Source organism: Periplaneta americana, chromosome 7, assembly GCF_040183065.1.
Source record: "Periplaneta americana isolate PAMFEO1 chromosome 7, P.americana_PAMFEO1_priV1, whole genome shotgun sequence".
NCBI lineage: Eukaryota > Metazoa > Arthropoda > Insecta > Blattodea > Blattidae > Periplaneta > Periplaneta americana.
This window is the reverse complement of record NC_091123.1, coordinates 155,604,438-155,627,050: the sequence shown is the minus strand read 5'-3', so window position 1 is coordinate 155,627,050 and position 22,613 is coordinate 155,604,438. Positions and strand designations below refer to the sequence as shown.

General features: G+C 41.8%; 3 non-coding genes across 3 annotated transcripts; all 3 read right to left on the bottom strand.

The window, feature by feature from the left end:
• Nucleotides 1-7,679: 7,679 nt before the first annotated feature.
• TRNAN-AUU (transfer RNA asparagine (anticodon AUU)) lies at nt 7,680-7,756 on the bottom strand. Its single transcript has one exon. It is a non-coding gene; the product is annotated as a tRNA-Asn (tRNA).
• Nucleotides 7,757-7,967: 211 nt separating this feature from the next.
• TRNAN-AUU (transfer RNA asparagine (anticodon AUU)) lies at nt 7,968-8,040 on the bottom strand. Its single transcript has one exon. It is a non-coding gene; the product is annotated as a tRNA-Asn (tRNA).
• Nucleotides 8,041-8,253: 213 nt separating this feature from the next.
• Nucleotides 8,254-8,326, bottom strand: TRNAN-AUU (transfer RNA asparagine (anticodon AUU)). The gene has a single exon. It is a non-coding gene; the product is annotated as a tRNA-Asn (tRNA).
• Between the last annotated feature and the right edge of the window lie 14,287 nt (nt 8,327-22,613).

Sequence of the window (22,613 nt, the reverse complement as noted above, 5' to 3'; positions counted from 1 at the left end):
GTATTTCTACCTGCAGCAGTCCGGTATTTCTAGCTGCAGCTGTCCGGTATTTCTAGCTGCAGCTGTCCTGTATTTCTAGCTGCAGCTGTCCGGTATTTCTACCTGCAGCTTTCCGGTATTTCTACCTGCAGCTTTCCGGTATTTCTACCTGCAGCTGTCCGGTATTTCTAGCTGCAGCTGTACGGTATTGCCAGCTACAGCTGTTTCGGTATTGCCAGCTACAGCTGTTTCGGTATTGCCAGAGGCAGCGGCTTCTTTGATGCCAGAGGCAACGGAATCTGCGTTTCCAGATGCTCCGGTGCAGCGGTTGCCAGAAGCGGCAGTGTAAAATATGACACATGCGCCGAAGTAGCACTTGAGAGAAGAGAATCAGTAACAGTTCAGAAATCTGCAGAGTAAATCTTGAGAGAATGGGCGGAGTAACAGTTAAGAGACGCGGCGAACTAATATTTGAGGGAAGGGGCCGAGTAACAGTTCAGAAATGCTGCGGAGTAACAGTTAAGAGATGTGGTGGAGTATCACTTCAGCATAAGGGGCTCACTAAGAGATCAAAGATGCGGAGGAGTAACTACTCAGAGAAGGGACTTTGTAATAGTTCAGAGATACGAGGGAGAAAGTCTACAGAGAAGCGGCGGAGTAAAATCTGCGAAAAGCGGCGGAGTAACTGTTTAGAGATGCGGCGAAGTTAAAGCTTTGAGAAGCTGCAGAGTAACAGTTGAGACATGGGGCGGAATAAAACCTGTGAGAAGGGCGGAGTAACAGTTGAGACATGCGGCATGGTAAAAGCTGTGAGAAGCAGCAGAGTAACAGTTGAGACATGCAACGGTGTAAAAGCTATGAGAAGCGGCGGAGTATAATTTGAGACATCCGGCGGAGTAAAACTTGTGACAAGCGGCGGAGTGACAGTTGATTAATAGGGCGGTGTAAAAGCTGTGAAAACGGCAGAATAACAGTTGAGACATGCGGCGTAGTAAAACCTGTAAGTAACAGCGGAGTAACAGTTGAGACATGCGGCGGAGTAAAGCTGTGATGAGCGGCACAGTAACAGTTGAGACATGTGGCGGAGTAAAATCTGTGATGAGCGGCACAGTAACAGTTGAGACATGCGGTGGAGTAAAGCTGTGGTGAGCGGCGGATTACCAGTTGAGACATGCGGCGGAGTAAAAGCTGTGAGAAGCAGCGAAGTAACAATTGATATATAGGGCGGTGCAAGAGATGTGAAAAGCGGCAGAGTGACAGTTGAGACATACGGCGGAGTAAAACCTGTGAAAAGCGGCAGTGTGACAATTGAGACATACGGCGGAGTAAAACCTGTGAAAAGCGGCAGAGTGACAGTTGAGACATACGTCGGAGTGAAACCTGTGAAAAGCGGCAGTGTGACAATTGAGACATACGGCGGAGTAAAACCTGTGAAAAGCGGCAGAGTGACAGTTGAGACATATGGCGGAGTAAATCCTGTGAGAAGCGGCGAAGTATCAGTTGATACATAGAGCGGTGTAAAAGCTGTGAAAAGCGGCAGAATAACAGTTGAGAAATGCGGTGGAATAAAACCTGTGAGAAACGGCGGAATAAAAGTTGAGATATGCGGCGGATTAAAACCTGTGAGAAGCGGGGGAGTAACAGTTGATACATAGGACGGTGTAAAAGCTGTGAGAAGCGGCGGAGTAACAGTTGATACATAGGGCAATGTAAAAGCTGTGAAAAGCGGCAGAATAACAGTTGAGAAATGCGGTGGAATAAAACCTGTGACAAACGGCGGAGTAACAGTTGAGATATGCGGCGGATTAAAACCTGTGAGAAGCGGGGGAGTAACAGTTGATACATAGGACGGTGTAAACGCTTTGAGAAGCGGCGGAGTAACAGTTGATACATAGGGCGGTGTAAAAGCTGTGAAAAGCGGCAGAATAACAGTTGATACATGAAGCGGAGTAATAGCTGTGACAAGCGGCGGAGTAACATTTGAGACATGAGGCGGAGTGAAAGATGTGAGAAGCGGTGGAGTAACAGTTCAGACTTGCGGCGGAGTAAAACATGTGAGAAGCGGCGGGGTAACTTTTGAGACATTCGGCGGAGTAACTATTGAGACATGCGGCGGAGTAAAAGCTGTAAGAAGCGGTGGAGTAACAGTTGAGAAACGCGGCGGATTAAAAACCGTGAGAAGCGGCGGAGTAACAGTTGATACATATGGCGGAGTAAAAGTTGTGAAAAGCGGGAGAGTAACAGTTGAGACATGCGGCGGAGTAAAACCTGTGAGATGCGACGGAGTAACAGTTGATACATAGGGCGGTGTAAAAGCTGTGCAAAGTGGCAGAAAAACAGTAGAGACTTGCGGCGGAGTAAAACCTATGAGAAGCGTCGGAGTAAAAGTTGATGAAAATAGGCGGTTTAAAAGCTGTGAGAAGCGGCAGAGTAACACTTGTAACATGCGGCGGAGTAACAGTTGATGCATAGGGCGATGTAAAACTGTGAAAAGCAGCAAAATAACAGTTGAGACATGCGGCGAAGTCAAACCTGTAGAAAGCGGCGGAGTAACAGATGATACATTGGGCGGTGTAAAAGCTGTGAAAAGCGGCAAAATAACAGTTGAGACATGCGGCGGAGTAAAACCTGTGAGAAACGGCGGAGTAACAGTTGAGATATGCGGCTGAGTAAAACCTGTGAGAAGCGGCAGAAAAACAGTTGATACATAGGGCGATGTAAAAGCTGTGAAAAGCGGCAAAATAACAGTTCAGACATGCTTCGGAGTAAAAACTGTGAGAAGCGGCGGAGTAACAGTTGATACATAGGACTGTGTAAAAGCAGTGAGAAGCGGCGGAGTAACAGTTGAAACATAGGGCGGTGTAAAAGCTGTGAAAAGTGGCAGAATTACAGTTGAGACATGCGGCGGAGTAAAACGTGTGAGGAGCGGCGGAGTAACAGTTGATACACAGGGCGGTGTAAAAGCTGTGAAAAGTGGCAGAATAACAGTTGAGACATGCGGCGTAGTAAAACCTGTAAGTAACAGCGGAGTAACAGTTGAGACATGCGGCGGAGTAAAGCTGTGATGAGCGGCACAGTAACAGTTGAGACATGTGGCGGAGTAAAATCTGTGATGAGCGGCACAGTAACAGTTGAGACATGCGGTGGAGTAAAGCTGTGGTGAGCGGCGGATTACCAGTTGAGACATGCGGCGGAGTAAAAGCTGTGATGAGCGGCACAGTAACTGTTGAGAAATGCGGCGGAGTAAAGCTGTGATGAGCGGCGGAATACCAGTTGAGACATGTGGCGGAGTAAAAGCTGTGATGAGCGGTATAGTAACAGTTGAGACATGCGGCGGAGTAAAGCTGTGATGAGCGGCGGAGTACCAGTTCAGACCTGTGGCGAAGTAAAAGCTGTGATGAGCGGCAGAATAGCAGTTGAGACATGCGGCGGATTAAAGCTGTGATGAGCTGCGGATTACCAGTTGAGACATGCGGCGGAGTGAACGCTGTGTTTTGCGGCACAGTAAGAGTTGAGACATGCGGCGGAGTAAAGCTGTGATGAGCGGCGAATTACCAGGTGATTCATGCGGCGAAGTAAGACCTGTGATGAGCGGCGGATTACCAGTTGAGATATGCGGCGGAGTAGACGCTGTGATGTGCGGCACAGTAACAGTTGAGACATGCGGCGGAGTAAACTCTGTGATGTGCGGCACATTAACAGTTGAGACATGCGGCGGAGTAAAGCTGTGATGAGCGGCGGATTACCAGTTGAGACATGCGGCGGAGTAAAGGCTGTGATGTGCGGCACAGTAACAGTTGAGACATGTGGCGGAGTAAACCTGTGATGAGCGGCGGATTACCAGTTGAGACATACGGCGGAGTAAAACTGTGATGAGCGGCTCAGTAACAGTTGAGACATGTGGCGGAGTACCAGTTGAGACATGCGGCGGAGTACCAGTTGAGACATGCGGCGGAGTACCAGTTGAGACATGTGGCGGAGTAAAATCTGTGATGAGCGGCTCAGTAACAGTTGATAGATGCGGCGGAGTACCAGTTGAGACATGTGGCGGAGTAAAATCTGTGATGAACGGCACAGTTACAGTTGTGACATACGGCGGAGTATTACTTCAGAGAAGGGGCTCAGTAAAACTTCAGCTATGCGACGGTGTAACACATTCAATAAATTAACGAGTTATTGGGAAACTTAATGTTCGCTATGAATTAATGAAATATTGAATCTTAAACTAAATTTTGCAGTGACTGTAATAACATACTTATCGAATTAAAATACATGTTTATTAAACAATTATTGTGTTGAAAATTTCTTATTCTCCAATTCGAGGTCCACTCAGGGTTACACATATGGCGAACTTCGTCTTGGACATATGACACATTCTGTAATATATGAATAAATTTACACGAGTTATCAATATTATAAAACAGTTTCAACCTCTGGTCATGAGTGCTTTATATGGAGACTTTAAACTCTGTAAACATTAATTAATCCAAAGCCAATATCAGGATGAGAACATGGAAGTTCCCCAAATGTCTTGTGAGCTGTGTGATTTTAATTGAATCGGTCATTCCAGAAAGGGGATATCATGAAAAACGCGAAAATGAGTTAAGAGTGCCATTGCTTTCTCCAGACCTAGACACAAATTTCCATACGGAAATGGGACAAATTTGCCCATTCTCAACGCAAAGCAGAGTACCATAAGCAGTGCAGTCATCGCAGAAAGGGGACAAATCAGCGACTTACCTTCTTTCTGCACTGACTGACGACGTGACGCAACTGAGTGCCGCGGATCTAATAAGTTTCGCTCCCATCAGCTGATAAGGAAAATGACAGATAAGCTAGAAGTAGTAAGTGACCCAGGGGAAGAAAGCTGTTTTATTAGTGGTAAATATAAACCCAATGAAATTAACTACTGCACAAATGTAAATAAGAAAAGTAAACTGAAGGCATTGAAACGTCAATTCCATTGGGAAGGCTGTAGCAGCCCGTACGACAGGAGAACAATGTGGGTAAGAAACTGATCTATGTTTGTTTAGATGAACTTGGGGTCATCAATTTTCAACATTCACAATTTCGAAGACCATACGGCGCACTTCTATTCCTATCATGAAAGTATAGGCCACAAATCTTCAAATGAAGTGTGTTCCTTCTGAACGACATTGAAAATGTCCCTTCTTCAGTCTGATAACTGTGCAGGGCAAAATAAAAATCATTCCTTAATTCGATTGTTGCTTGCACTGACCCAAATGGGGAGATTTAACAAAATCATTCATTATTTTCCACAACGAGGCCATTCATTTCTTCCCTGTCACCGCAACTTTGGTGTAGTAAAGGACACACTAAGGAAGATTGGGTATAAGTGCCAGACCAATACAATACCTTGATCCACCAGGCAGTCCACACCTGTGAAGTAAAGGTCAGAGCGTCTGGCCGCGAAACCAGGTGGCCCGGGTTCGAATCCCTGTCGGGGCAAGTTACCTGAATGGATGAATGAACGAATGAATGAATGAATGAATGAATGAATGAATGAATGAATGAATGAATGAATGAATGAATGAATGAATGAAATAGCCTTTGGATTTCCCGTGAAGGGCTATGGCCTCCTAAAAAGGGGAGCTCTTTAGAGATTATGCGGTGAGCTACCTAAGATGAGGTTTTTTTCCGGTTTTCCCTCAACCGAATACGAGCAAATGCTGGGTAACTTTGGGTGCTGGACTCCGGACTCATTTCACCGGCATTACCACCTTCACTTCATTCAGACACTAAATAACCTAGATGTTGATACAGCGTCGTAAAATAACCCAATAAAGTAAAATAAATCCACCAGGCAAACACAAACAACAGATTTTCTGTAGAATCAATTACTACTGATGATATTTTGAATTTTAAATATTGGTGGCCACAGATTTACAGTAAATCTACCTGGTCATTAGACACACTAAGAAAGAAATGGAAAGATGAGAATATGTTTTCTTCAGCACAATTCAGTGAATTTGTTCACTCTAAAGATGATCCAGGATGTGTGAGTGAATTGAGGAAACACAGCTTCTGTATGAAAAAACCAGCTTCTGGACGCATAGTAATGCCTACACTAAAGCATACAATGGGAAAATTCCCATTAATACGAAAAAAAACTTGGAGATGTATCGAAAGTGAGGCAATAAATTCCATTGGAACACACTTTCTATTATGAAGAGATCCTGAACTGGCCACCTTGTGACAAGGAATCTACAAATGACGTGGCTTCCAACGTCTAACAATACACTCTATAACAATTGAAACAAATGATTTTGTGTAGTGTTTTAGTGTATTTTTATTGTCGTCTCCTATATGCAGTTTTTTAATATTAGTTTAAAAGTAGAGATTTGATTTAAAACTGTGATATAAAATCTCATTTCTATAGTAGGAATAATGATTAAAATGCAAAAATAATTATGTAAATGGTGACAGTAATGTAGTAATTACACACAAAAACATCGTTATCATTGTAATTATTAACATTTAGTTTATTTTCAAATATTACATTAGCCCAAAATTGTAAATTATATATATATTTTTATATTTAACAATTCCTTGCAGAAAGATGACAACTCATGGTTCGATTAAACATCTTTAAACAAAAGTGCTTGAGATGTCAGATGTCTAACATGATGTATTATACTTCACTATTCACAAAGAAAGTAAGAAAAATATTTATAATTATTACTCCAGTATTGGAAGAAGAAAACAGTTTTTATTGATTATCTCAAAAGTAAGATTATATGAATTGTCCCCTTTCTGCAATGACCGATTAGATTAAAGTTACGCTTAAGCATCAATGTTTACTGTCTGCTAAAGTAGTATCATTCATTCTCAATAAAGGGTTTCTGATAGTACATAATCCTTACAGAACTTGGAGCGACAAAGTTTTACTGAGAATGACATTCTCAGTAGGGAAACAAAATGGAAAAACATGTATTCAAAACCTGTCTTTCTGTGTATTATTTGGGTTGCACCTAAGAAACCAAATTCATGAATATCTCTCATGAACGAATCCAGCCAGCAGACACCCTGGCAATAGAGTAATTCTGCCTACAACAATGAGGATTGTCAATATTGGCACCGAAAGAATTCAAGGCTCTCCAGCAACGGGACATAAGGATAGAAATGTGCAGTATGTAATGGAATGCAATTGATGGCAAATATTTGTTGAAAATTTTTTATGTTACATAGTAACCAAAGTTATAATTTCTTCGAATGGGTTTATAACTACATTTTGGTCACCCTATTTTTTTATCAAGGTGAAACGTTTTACGCATTTCCCAACAATCCACTTTTATTTTATAGCGAATTATACATATTCATTTTTAGAGTTTATTTTCCATTAATATTTAACAGTCTTATTTCAAATAAAACTTTACAACCGAATAATAAGGTACTTTTTGTTTGTTGCAATAGCCTACATACAAAAGAAATATAAATGACACTCGGGAGGAAATTAAACGCAGACTAAATATGGGAAATGCCTGTTATTATTCCGTTTAGAAGCTTTTGTCATCCAGTCTGCTGTAAAAAAAACCTGAAAGTAAGAATTTATACAACAGTTATATTACAGGTTGTTCTGTATGGCTGTGAAAATTTGAGAAACAGATATTAAGGGTGCAAATCAAGATTTAAGGTATAACTCCCTGTAAAGTTGATTTGAATAAGTTCGAGGGAAAAATTGTTCCGGGGCCGGGTATCGAACCCGGGACCTTTGGTTTAATGTACCAACGCTCTGCCAACTGAGCTACCAGGGAACACTACCCGATACCGATCCAGTTCCTCCTTCTATATCCACATACCTCAAAGTGGGCTGACAACCGTCAAGCAACCAACTTCGAGTGCACACTAACTCCGTGTGACTTACATTGTGGTTTTCTGTTAACGAACAGTGACGTGTATTATGCAAATCAAGATTTCAGGTATAACTCCCTGTAAAGTTGATTTGAATAATTTCGAGGGAAAAATTGTTCCGGGGCCGGGTATCGAACCCGGGACCTTTGCTTTAATGTACCAACGCTCTACCAACTGAGCTACCCGGGAACTCTACCTGATACCGATCCAGTTCCTCCCTCTATATCCACATACCTCAAAGTGGGCTGACAACCGTCAAGCAACCAACTTCGAGTGCACACTAACTCCGTGTGACTTACATTGTGGTTTTCTGTTAACGAACAGTGACGTGTATTATGCAAATCAAGATTTCAGGTATAACTCCCTGTAAAGTTGATTTGAATAATTTCGAGGGAAAAATTGTTCCGGGGCCGGGTATCGAACCCGGGACCTTTGCTTTAATGTACCAACGCTCTACCAACTGAGCTACCCGGGAACTCTACCCGATACCGATCCAGTTCCTCCCTCTATATCCACATACCTCAAAGTGGGCTGACAACCGTCAAGCAACCATCTTCGAGTGCACACTAACTCCGTGTGACTTACATTGTGGTTTTCTGTTAACGAACAGTGACGTGTATTATGCAAATCAAGATTTCAGTATAACTCCCTGTAAAGTTGATTTGAATAATTTCGAGGGAAAAATTGTTCCGGGGCCGGGTATCGAACCCGGGACCTTTGGTTTAACGTACCAACGCTGTACCAACTGAGCTACCCGGGAACTCTACCCGACACCGATCCAATTCCTCCCTCTATATCCACATACCTCAAAGTGGGCTGACAACCGTCAAGCAACCAACTTCGAGTGCACACTAACTCCGTGTGACTTACATTGTGGTTTTCAGGTATAACTCCCTGTAAAGTTGATTTGAATAATTTCGAGGGAAAAATTGTTCCGGGGCCGGGTATCGAACCCGAGACCTTTTGTTTTTTGTAATCGTTTTTTTGCGCGAGCTATACATTACGACTGTAGTTTGTTCCATTGCATGCGAATTCGTGTCTTGTATCGCACGGTATTATTATTTCATTCGTAAACATATGTAGCGCGTTTAATTAGTTTCGAATTTTTCTCTTGCTACGTTCTTTATTTCCACAACGATGTCCTCATTCGTTCATCTTCTTGGAAGAGACAGTACTTCCATCGGCTCGCAACACTCCCCCCTCGGTTGCCTACATACACACGTCTAAATAGACTGCAACGCCACCATTGGTTTTCGGTAATCGTTTCTTGCGTGAGCTATACCACTGCCACCGAGTGCTTGCCCACTTGCAGTGTAAATAAATACACTAAAAACCCGCTCGCATTTTCTTTTGTTTCAATATGGTCGAATGTGATTGCGCTTGGCTAATGATGTATTTTTTGTAGTGGGTTTTTTACGACGTTTTATCCACATGTAGGTTATTTAGCGTCTGAATGAAATGAAGGTGATAATGCCGGTGAAATGAGTCCTGAGTCCAGTTCCGAAAGTTACCAAGCAATTGCTCTTAATGGGTTGACGTGAACTCCCGAAAAAAATCTCAACCAGGATTTGAACCCGTGCCCGCTCGTTTCACGGTCAGGCAAGCTAACCGTTACTCCACACACAGCGGTGGACGCTAGTGATGTTTCTAGTCGCCCATGGTTCTGATGATAATTTTTTTCGTACAATTGATAGGTATAAGCAATCTTATGAACACAATAATTAATTTTATGGGAGTTGAACATTTCTTTCGTAAAGACGAGCTATTTTCTCTGAACCAAAAATACAATACGATGAAAGAGTAATGGAACGGAGAAAAATTCTCTCCGGCGCCGGGACTTGAACCCGGGTTTTCAGCTCTAAGTGCTGATGCTTTATCCACTAAGCCAAACCGGATACAACTCCGACGCCGGTTAGAATCGTCTCAGATTAAGCTCCAACTCTTGGGTTCCATTACTCTTTCATCGTATGATGACGCAGAATATCTGCATGGAAATATCATATGTAGGTACTTCGGTACATTAAAATAATATATATGATATGCGTAAATCACTTCGTGATTTAAGACGGCGCTTATTCCGTCGGATCCCGGCCAACTAGTCACTCATATCGAGTGCACCTCAGCACATGTGTGGACTTCGGTCCTGCGTTCATAGACATCTATGACGTAGTGCAGAGGGCGGCCAGTAAAGGGAACCCAAGAGTTGGAGCTTAATCTGAGACGTTTCTAACCGGCGTCGGAATTGTATCCGGTGTGGCTTAGTGGATAAAGCATCAGCACGTAGAGCTGAAAACCCGGGTTCAAGTCCCGGCGCCGGGGAGAATTTTTCTCCGTTCCATTACTCTTTCATCGTATGATGACGCAGAATATCTGCATGGAAATATCATATGTACTTCGGTACATTAAAATAATATACAAAAATACAATGCCAATGCAGTAATAATTACGTAGCCTAGCGAGCGCTTGACGACGATTGCCACGAAATTTGATTTCATGATTTCAGTGATATTTCCTATAGCACATCATATTTCTCCTTCATTTAGCTGTAATAACCAGATATATCATCTTATTAAATCTGTATTTTCTTCTAGTGCATTCAAAAGACCCACGTTATACTGCGTAAACCTTGAATTTGAAATAAAGCTTAAAGAATATAGTCGCGAATTTACTAGCGAAATTTCGATTGTCTTATTTCGGTACGGCCAGGTCACTAGTGGCGAGCATAGTAGGCGCTTCTGTGCGGTCCGCCTTATCCAGTTGTTCCGAGAGATGAAATGAAGGAGAAGTGAAGTGTTGGAATGAAAGAGGGAAACAGAGTACCCCGAGAAAACCCTTATGCAACGTCTATTTTACCATTATACATTCCACGCAGACCGAACCCGGACCGTCTTCATGGAAGGCCAGTGCACTAGCACTGTAGCCACACATGCGGCACGAATAGGTGTTACACGTCCAGCTTCCATGCACGTCCACACTTACTGCAACTTCAACGCTCTGGATCCCTTGATTTTTCCTTGGAATAAACGACAAGTGGTGCAACTCAGCGCCCCTCGGTCCGTAACGCACAGGTTGCGGGCTCACGCTACGCGCCGATGTTGCTAAGTATCGTTCGCTGTCCAGATAGGATCGCTGTTCTTTGCAAGTCTGGACGCACCTTTAGGTGCTGCCAAGAACTCAAAAGGAGTACAGCAATGGCAAAGGAAGATTTAATAGAAAGATCTGCCGTTCTCTGGAGAAAGAAATAAGAACGAGGAGTGCTTTGTGTGGATTGTAGCATTGTGCAGTACAAATACATGGACATTATGACGAAGTGAAGAGAAGCGACTAGAAGCATTTGAAATGTGAGTTTGGAGAAGGATGGAGCATGTCAAATGTACAGTCACAATAAGAAACGAAGCTGTGTAGGAAAGAGTGGATGAAGAACGAATGATGCTGAAACTGAGCAAAAAGAGGAAAACGAATTGGTTGAGAAGAAACTGCCTTCTGAAGAATGCACTGGAAGGAATGGTGAACGGGAGAAGAGTTCGGGGCAGAAGAAAATACAAGATGGTAAACGACATTAAGATATATGGATCAAATGAGGAGACAAAGAGGATGGCAGAAAATAGAAAAACTGGAGAATGCTGGATTTGCAGTGAAAGACAGACCTGCCCATGTGAAGAACACTATGAATGAACGAATTATTTTTCTTAGTTATTAGGTTTAAAGACATAGACAAATGAGTTACAATTCGTAAAGTGCTCACATTTAAATATAGCTCTACAGCAGTGGTCGGCATTACTTGACTCGCGTGTCAACCCCACAATAGGCCAGAGGGCGGAGGGGTAAGACTTGATCTGCGTCCCATTACTAATCACTTCTTCATTCAATGTTACGCAGTTTGGGTTTACTCTCCCGCCAATCTTCCCCTTTGCTGTTTATGAGGGCTGCACTTTATATGACGTAATCTTCGCTGACCACTGGTTTACAGTAACCATCGAAATCATAAAATTTCACACACAACAGTTATCTGAACGTATTCAGTTAAGATAAAGTTAATCTTCAGGTTCTATACATGTTTTGACGCTATTTCCGGCTAATTTTCGGTAATATATACTGTACTTGTTGCCTACATTCTAATAAAATTGTCTTCTATTTCTAAATTTTAAATAAATATATGGGGATATTGTTACATGACAAATATATTTCATAGTCAGGTCCATACTCCACTTTTCATTCAATAAAATTCAGCATTTCACAATATTCTATCATATATTACTCTTTTACTTAACATAAAATTAATTATTTTTTATTTTATTACTTGCCACACCCTAAGCAATTTTCTGCGAATTAGTAATAAAACTGTGACTTAAACTGATTCATGAATTTATACCAATCAACTGTTTGTCACGAATGAATATTCCATAATTAAGATATCAGTCATATTTGTCAGTTTATTCTCCAAGAAACAACAAATTCAAGAAGAAAATCCTCCGAAATTAACGTCTATAATTAGCTAGTTGTGATGACATTTACAGTCAATTAACAAAGACGAAACAGTGGTAAGTTTCTATCAAAGCAATGGTGATATGAGAACTAGCTATTTTTCACTTTATCAAAACTGTCACTTCGAACTGTAACAAACTAAAAGTAAGTCAAACTACATGGAATTGTGTGTGTCGTGTGTGTAAAGAATGACAAATGTTTCCATATCAATCATTCGTAATAATAAATATCTCACAATGCCGGCTGTTTCTATGGAAACATAAGGACAAACGTAAGCTGAGGCGTGATGTTCTTGGAAGACAATCAAGCAAGAACGCTAATTTCGTATTATAGAAGGTGAGTTACCCGTCATCCCACTCAACTCTCTCCATGGGGCTACATTAGAGTTCCTCACATTATTAAATTCTAGTTACGATCGGGTATCGGTAAACCACCGCCGCCATCTTGACTTAGACCACGCGGATTACTCCGGTCCAACATTCTTCACCTTCCTAAAGTACGAGTATTTTTAGGCTGATACTTCCAGTACTGCTTTCGGAAGGCTATGACTGTCCAGTCTCTATCCGTTACTTTTAAATTTGAAGGATCCACGCAAAAAACATGCTACTTCACTAATCTTAAATTTTACAGGGTAGCTTTTCCAATTCACTGCGGGCTGAAGCAGGAAGATGCATTGTCACCTCTACTTTTTAACTTTACTCTAGAATATGCCATTAGGAAAGTTCAGGATAACACAGAGGGTTTGGAATTGAACGGGTTACATCAGCTTCTTGTCTATGCGGATGACGTGAATATGTTACGAGAAAATCCACAAACGATTAGGGAAAAAACGGAATTTCTACTTGAAGCAAGTAAAGCGATAGGTTAGGAAGTAAATCCCGAAAAGACTAAGTATATGATTATTGTATTCTTCACCTGACATAATTAGGAACATTAAATCCAGACGTTTGAGATGGGCAGGGCATGTAGCACGTATGGGCGAATCCAGAAATGCATATAGAGTGTTAGTTGGGAGACCGGAGGGAAAAAGACCTTTAGGGAGGCCGAGACGTAGATGGGAGGATAATATTAAAATGGATCTGAGGGAGGTGGGGTATGATGATAGAGACTGGATTAATCTTGCACAGGATAGGGACCGCTGGCGGGCTTATGTGAGGGCGGCAATGAACCTTCGGGTTCCTTAAAAGCCATTTGTAAGTAAGTAAGTAAGTAAGCGGTGGAAAAATTCAAATATCTTGGAGCAACAGTAACAAATATAAATGACATTCAGGAGGAAATTAAACGCAGAATAAATATGGGAAATGCCTGTTATTATTCGGTTGAGAAGCTTTTGTCATCTGATCTGCTGTCAAAAAATCTGAAAGTTAGAATTTATAAAACAGTTATATTACCGGTTGTTCTATATGGTTGTGAAGATTGGACTCTCACTTTGAGAGAGGAACAGAGATTAAGGGTGTTTGAGAATAAGGTTCTTAGGAAAATATTTGGGGCTAAGAGGGATGAAGTTACAGGAGAATGGAGAAAGTTACACAACGCAGAGCTGCACGCATTGTATTTTTCAACTGACACAATTAGGAACATTACATGCAGACGCTTAAGATGGGCATGGCATGTAGCACGTATGGGCGAATCCAGAAATGCATATAGAGTGTTAGTTGGAAGGCCGGAGGGAAAAATACCTTTGGGGAGGCCGAGACGTAGATGGGAAGAAAATATTAAAATGGATTTGAGGGAGGTGGGATATGATGGTAGAGACTGGATTAATCTTGCTCATGATAGTTGTACTTGGGGATGTATTTTAGACCCGGCTGGCCCAGGCAGCGTCAAGGTATATTTTTCGAGGAGAGTTGTCGCCAGGACACATTTTTTTTTTTTTCTTTTGCCAAAAGTTTTATTTTATTCACATTTAAACATTTTCACAGTGAAATGTACTCCGCAGACCAAACAAACAAGATTTGATTCCATACATTTTCGACTCACATTACGTAAGTATTCCTGCATAAATGATAGCCAGAAATTAATAAATATTCAGCAAATCAATAAAAAATAAAATAATAAATATATACATAAATATCGCAAAAATTACAATGAATACTCTAAGAATACATTCGAATTTGTCTATACAGAAATAAAAATGTAAAGAAACCTGCACTAAAAAAGAATAAGAGAAAAAGATGGTGGCGGTGACGACATAAACAACCACCGATACTACCGAAATTCCAGAACCAGGGCACATTTTGCTTAGAAATACATCACTCGTTCTGCTATACCCCAGGCGGGCGCAGTGGTGACTCGACGGTCGTCCAATATCAAGACGACAAACGTTTACAAATTAAAAAATGCCGCAATGGTGGCAAGAAATTGATAAAAATATAAAAGCCTTCCGAATATATTTATACAGTTACGATATTTTCGTGCTATACTCAATCACGTGTTCACATCTCGGCATTCGAATTCTAACCTATACAATTATTTCTTCTAAATCAACATATGACCATTACCTCCCTAATTCAACAAACACAACTATTCTTGATACACCTATATTACAGTACAGAATGAAAGATCGGTTAAATAAACAGCTGTCCTAATATAATTCGAGAGTTATTTTAAGCCCGTAAAACTTACAGCCCATATAATAGTACATTATGCAACGAGCCTATAATGATAGTAATTAAGAAACGAGTATGGATGTTTCTGAAACTAGCGCAATCGAGTTTCATAATTTTCATACGAGCTTCTTAATTACCGTTATAGGCGAGTTTCAAACGACTTTTTATGCTCGACCATAATTCTAACTTAAAATTATTCAGATGTATACATTTTATTTGCATCTGACTACATCGGAAATTACTTTGTTCTAGGTCGTGAATTCTGAGATGTGCGCATACGCGAAAGAATTCTTTTTTTTTCCAAGGAACAATAAAGTCATTGACCTTGATGTAATCCCGTTAAACTTTATATAACCTTGATTATTGAATTCCACATTGAAAAACGAGATGACAATTTGAATTTATTTGAATATTATCTACAATTAACACTAATTATTATAGTAACAGAACATAACATTCTGCGACAGTATTGGATTTCCAGCCTTCGTGACTTTTCGCTAATTCTCTTTCGATTGCATATCCGAGAATAATCGATACTTGCGGTTTTATAACGGTACAAAGCTGACTTTACATTGGCTGAACACCTGTAAGCTCAGTAGTCATTGGCTGAACACCTGTAATTTAATGAGTAGGTGTACTTTAATGACATGCATCAAAGGACTGCTACCAGGTGTATAATTATTACATTTCGGCATGGTCGAGCATTAAGTAACATGTTAACTACAAACTGTAGAACTTTGAGGTGTCATTATTTCTAGTGGCTAATTTCACTATTCCTGGTAGGTCTAATTTCTTTGTTCGAACTTATGCAAAAGCAGAGAGACAGATGTCGAAACTGCAACAACATAGATCTTGTATTTCGAGTCACCATCGAACATATGTTCCAATTCGAGTCAGTAGAGACAGATATTTTAATTCAAATCACCAACGATAAAGTTGTTTCAATTAAGTTCAAATGTACAATGACACAAGTTTCAATTCGAGATAGTGACGACACATGTTTCAATATTCTATTCCTTCTATTCCAGTCAGCGGTGAAAAATGTGCAACAAACAGCGGTTCACAATTGCCAGAGATAGCGGTGTCACATTTGCCAGAGGCTGCAGTGTCAGAGTTGGCAGAGGCAGCTGTGTCGGTGTTCCCGCAGGCAGTGTCATCGGTGTCATCAGAAGCAGCACTTTCGGTATTTCCAGCTGCAGCTGTTTCGGTATTTCTAGCTGCAGCTGTCCGGTATTTCTAGCTGCAGCTGTCCGGTATTTCTAGCTGGAGCTGTCCGGTATTTCTAGCTGCAGCTGTCCGGCATTTCTAGCTGGAGCTGTCCGGTATTTCTAGGTGGAGCTGTCCGGTATTTCTACCTGCAGCTGTCCGGTATTTCTAGCTGCAGCAGTCCGTTATTTCTACCTGCAGCTGTCCGGTATTTCTAGCTGCAGCTGTCCGGTATTTCTAGCTGCGGCTGTCCGGTATTTCTAGCTGCGGCTGTCCGGTATTTCTACCTGCAGCAGTCCGGTATTTCTACCTGCAGCTGTCCGGTATTTCTACCTGCAGCTGTTCGGTATTTCTACCTGCAGCTGTCCGGTATTTTTAGCTGCAGCTGTCCGGTATTGCCAGCTACAGCTGTTTCGGTATTGCCAACTACAGCTGTTTCGGTATTGCCAGAGGCAGCGGCTTCTTTCTTGCCAGAGGCAACGGAATCTGCGTTACCAGATCCTCCGGTGCAGCGGTTGCCCGAAGCGGCAGTGTAAAACACTTAAGAGATGTGGTGGAGTATAACTTCGGCATAAGGGGCTCACTAAGAGTTCAGAGATGCGGAGGAGTAACTACTCAGAGAAGGGACTTTGTAATAGTTCAGAGATACGGGGGAGAAAGTCTACAGAGAAGCGGCGGAGTAAAATCTACGAAAAGCGGCGGAGTAACAGTTTAGAGATGCGGCGAAGTTAAAGCTTTGAGAAGCTGCAGAGTAACAGTTGAGACATGGGGCGGAATAAAACCTGTGAGAAGCAGCGGAGTAACAGTTGAGACATGCGGCATGGTAAAAGCTGTGAGAAGCAGCAGAGTAACAGTTGAGACATGCAACGGTGTAAAAGCTGTGAGACGCGGCGGAGTATAATTTGAGACATCCGGCGGAGTAAAACTTGTGACAAGCGGCAGAGTGACAGTTGAGACACACGGCGGAGTAAAACCTGTGAAAAGCGGCAGAGTGACAGTTGAGACATGCGGCGGAGTAAAACCTGTGAAAAGCGGCAGAGTGACAGTTGAGACATACGGCGGAGTAAAACCTGTGAAAAGCGGCAGAGTGACAGTTGAGACATACGGCGGAGTAAAACCTGTGAAAAGCGGCAGAGTGACAATTGAGACATACGGCGGAGTAAAACCTGTGAAAAGCGGCAGAGTGAAAGTTGAGACATACGGCGGAGTAAAGCCTGTGAAAAGCGGCAAAGTGACAGTTGAGACATGCGGCGGAGTAAAACCTGTGAAAAGCGGCAGAGTAATAGTTGAGACATACGGCGGAGTAAAACCTGTGAAAAGCGGCAGAGTGACAGTTGAGACATACGGCGGAGTAAATCCTGTGAAAAGCGGCAGAGTGACAGTTGAGACATGCGGCGGAGTAAAACCTGTGAATAGCGGCAGAGTGACAGTTGAGACATACGGCGGAGTAAAACCTGTGAGAAGCGGCGAAGTATCAGTTGATACATAGAGCGGTGTAAAAGCTGTGAAAAGCGGCCGAATAACAGTTGAGAAATGCGGTGGAATAAAACCTGTGAGGAACGGCGGAGTAAAAGTTGAGATATGCGGCGGATTAAAACCTGTGAGAAGCGGGGGAGTAACAGTTGATACATAGGACGGTGTAAAAGCTGTGAGAAGCGGCGGAGTAACAGTTGATACATAGGGCGGTGTAAAAGCTGTGAAAAGCGGCAGAATAACAGTTGAGAAATGCGGTGGAATAAATCCTGTGGCAAACGGCGGAGTAACAGTTGAGATATGCGGCGGATTAAAGCCTGTGAGAAGCGGGGGAGTAACAGTTGATACATGGACGGTGTAAAAGCTGTGAGAAGCGGCGGAGTAACAGTTGATACATAGGGCGGTGTAAAAGCTGTGAAAAGTGGCAGAAAAACAGTCGAGACATGCGACGGAGTAAAACCTGTGAGAAGCGTCGGAGAAAAAGTTGATAAACAGGCGGTTTAAAAGCTGTGAGAAGCGGCAGAGTAACAGTTGAGACATGCGGCGGAGTAACAGTTGATACATAGGGCGATGTAAAACTGTGAAAAGCGGCAAAATAACAGTTGAGACATGCGGCGAAGTAAAACCAGTAAAAAGCGGCGGAGTAACAGTTGATACATTGGGCGGTGTAAAAGCTGTGAAAAGGGGGAAATTACTGTTGAGACATGCGGCGGAGTAAAACCTGTGAGAAACGGCGGAGTAACATTTGAGATATGCGGCTGAGTAAAACCTGTGAGAAGCGGCAGAAAAACAGTTGATAAATAGGGCGATGTAAAAGCTGTGAAAAGCGGCAAAATAACAGTTCAGCCATGCTTCGGAGTAAAACCTGTGAGAAGCGGCGGAGTAACACTTGATACATAGGACTGTGGAAAAGCAGTCAGAAGCGGCGGAGTAACAGTGGAAACATAGGGCGGTGTAAAAGCTGTGAAAAACGGCATAATAACACTTGAGACATGCGGCGGAGTAAAACCTGTGTGAAGCGGCAGAGTAACAGTTGTACATAGGGCGGTGTAAAAGCTGTGAAAAGTGGCAGAATTGCAGTTGAGACATGCGGCGGAGAAAAACGTGTGAAGAGCGGCAGAGTAACAGTTGATACATAGGGCGGTGTAAAAGCTGTGAAAACGGCAGAATAACAGTTGAGACATGCGGCGTAGTAAAACCTGTAAGTAACAGCGGAGTAACAGTTGAGACATGTAGCGGACTAAAATCTGTGATGAGCGGCACAGTAACAGTTGAGACATGAGGTGGAGTAAAGCTGTGGTGAGCGGCGGATTACCAGTTGAGACATGCGGCGAAGTAAAGCTGTGATAAGCTGCGGATTACCAGTTGAGACATGCGGCGGAGTGAACGCTGTGTTTTGCGGCACAGTAAGAGTTGAGACATGCGGCGGAGTAAAGCTGTGATGAGCGGCGAATTACCAGGTGAGACATGCGACGAAGTAAAACCTGTGATGAGCGGCGGATTACCAGTTGAGACATGCGGCGGAGTAGACGCTGTGATGTGCGGCACAGTAACAGGTGAGACATGCGGCGGAGTAAAGCTGTGATAAGCGGCGGATTACCAGTTGAGACATGCGGCGGAATAAAAGCTGTGATGTGCGGCACAGTAACAGTTGAGACATGCGGCGGAGTAAACGCTGTGATTTGCGGCACAGTAACAGTTGATACATGCGGCGGAGTAAAGCTGTGATCAGCGGCGGATTACCAGTTGAGACATACGGCGGAGTAAAAGCTGTGATGAGCGGCTCAGTAACAGTTGAGACTTGCTGCGGAGTACCAGTTGAGACATGCGGCGGAGTAAAAGCTGTGATGACCGGCACAGTAACAGTTGAGACATGCGGCGGAGTAAAAGCTGTGATGTGCGGCACAGTAACAGTTGAGACATGCGGCGGAGTAAAAGCTGTGATGAGCGGCTCACTAACATTTGAGACATGCTGCGGAGTACCAGTTGAGACATGTGGCGGAGTAAAAGCTGTGATGAGCGGCAGAGTAGCAGTTGAGACATGCGGCGGATTAAAGCTGTGATGAGCGGCGGATTACCAGTTGAGTCAGGCGGCGGAGTAAAATCTGTGATGAACGGCACAGTTACAGTTGTGACATACGGCGGAGTAATACTTCAGAGAAGGGGCTCAGTAAAACTTCAGCTATGCGACGGTGTAACACATTCAATAAATTAACGAGTTATTGGGAAACTTAATGTTCGCTATGAATTAATGAAATATTGAATCTTAAACTAAATTTTGCAGTGACTGTAATAACATACTTATCGAATTAAAATACATGTTTATTCAACAATTATTGTGTTGAAAATTTCTTATTCTCCAATTCGAGGTCCACTCTGAGTTACACATATGGCGGACTTCGTCTTGGACATATGACACATTCTGCAATATATGAATAAATTTACACGAGTTATCAATATTATAAAACAGTTTCAACCTCTGGTCATGAGTGCTTTATATGGAGACTTTAAACTCTGTAAACATTAATTAATCCAAAGCCAATATCAGGATGAGAACATGGAAGTTCCCCAAATGTCTTGTGAGCTGTGCGATTTTAATTGAATCGGTCATTCCAGAAAGGGGATATCATGAAAAACGCGAAAATGAGTTAAGAGTGCCATTGCTTTCTCCAGACCTAGACACAAATTTCCATACGGAAATGGGACAAATTTGCCCATTCTCAACGCAAAGCAGAGTACCATAAGCAGTGCAGTCATCGCAGAAAGGGGACAAGTCAGCGACATACCTTCTTTCTGCACTGACTGACGACGTGACGCAACTGAGTGCCGCGGATCTAATAAGTTACGCTCCCATCAGCTGATAAGGAAAATGACAGATAAGCTAGAATTAGCAAGTGACCCAGGGGAAGAAAGCTGTTTTATTAGTGGTAAATATAAACGCAATGAAGTTAACTACTGCAGAAATGTAAATAAGAAAAGTAAACTGAAGGCATTGAAACGTCAATTCCATTGGGAAGGCTGTAGCAGCCCGTACGACAGGAGAACAATGTGGGTAAGAAACTGATCTTTGTTTGTTTAGGTGCAACTTGGGGTCATCAATTTTCAACATTCACAATTTCGAAGACCATACGGCGCTCTTCTATTCCTATCATGAATGTATAGGCCACAAATCTTCAAATGAAGTGTGTTCCTTCTGAACCACATTGAAAATGGCCCTTCTTCAGTCTGATAACTGTGCAGGGCAAAATAAAAATCATTCCTTAATTCCATTGTTGCTTGCACTGACCCAAATGGGGAGATTTAACAAAATCATTCATTATTTTCCACAACGAGGCCATTCATTTTGTTCACTGTCACCGCAACTTTGGTGTAGTAAAGGACACACTAAGGAAGATTGGGTATAAGTGCCAGACCAATACAATACCTTGATCCACCAGGCAGTCCACACCTGTGAAGTAAAGGTCAGAGCGTCTGGCCGCGAAACCAGGTGGCCCGGTTCGAATCCCTGTAGGGGCAAGTTACCTGAATGTATGAATGAACGAATGAATGAATGAATGAATGAATGAATGAATGAATGAATGAATGATTGAATGAATGAATGAATGAATGAATGAAATAGCCTTTGGATTTCCCGTGAAGGGCTATGGCCTCCTAAAAAGGGGAGCTCTTTAGAGATTATGCGGTGAGCTACCTAAGATGCGGTTTTTTTCCGGTTTTCCCTCAACCGAATACGAGCAAATGCTGGGTAACTTTGGGTGCTGGAGTCCGGACTCATTTCACCGGCATTACCACCTTCACTTCATTCAGACACTAAATAACCTAGATGTTGATACAGCGTCGTAAAATAACCCAATAAAGTAAAATAAATCCACCAGGCAAACACAAACAACAGATTTTCTGTAGAATCAATTACTACTGATGATATTTTGAATTTTAAATATTGGTGGCCACAGATTTACAGGAAATCCACCTGGTCATTAGACACACTAAGAAAGAAATGGAAAGATGAGAATATGTTTTCTTCAGCACAATTCAGTGAATTTGTTCACTCTAAAGATGATCCAGGATGTGTGAGTGAATTGAGGAAACACAGATTCTGTATGAAAAAACCAGCTTCTGGACGCATAGTAATGCCTACACTAAAGCATACAATGGGAAAATTCCCATTAATACGAAAAAAAACTTGGAGATGTATCGAAAGTGAGGCAATAAATTCCATTGGAACACACTTTCTATTAGGAAGAGATCCTGAACTGGCCACCTTGTGACAAGGAATCTACAAATGACGTGGCTTCCAACGTCTAACAATACACTCTATAACAATTGAAACAAATGATTTTGTGTAGTGTTTTAGTGTATTTTTATTGTCCTCTCCTATATGCAGTTTTTAAGTATTAGTTTAAAAGTAGAGTTTTGATTTAAAACTGTGATATAAAATCACATTTCTATAGTAGGAATAATGATTAAAATGCAAAAATAATTATGTAAATAGTGACAATAATGTAGTAATTACACACAAAAACATCGTTATCATTGTAATTATTAACATTTAGTTTATTTTCAAATATTACATTAGCCCAAAATTGTAAATTATATATATATTTTTATATTTAACAATTCCTTGCAGAAAGATGACAAGTCATGGTTCGATTAAACATCTTTAACAAAAGTGCTTGAGATGTCAGATGTCTAACATGATGTATTATACTTCACTATTCACAAAGAAAGTAAGAAAAATATTTATAATTATTACTCCAGTATTGGAAGAAGAAAACAGTTTTTATTGATTATCTCAAAAGTAAGATTATATGAATTGTCCCCTTTCTGCAATGTCAGATTCGATTAAAGTTACGGTTAAGCATCAATGTTTACTGTCTGCTAAAGTAGTATCATTCATTCTCAATAAAGGGTTTCTAATATTACATAATCCTTGCAGAACTTGGAGCGACAAAGTTTTACTGAGAATGACATTCTCAGTAGGGAAACAAA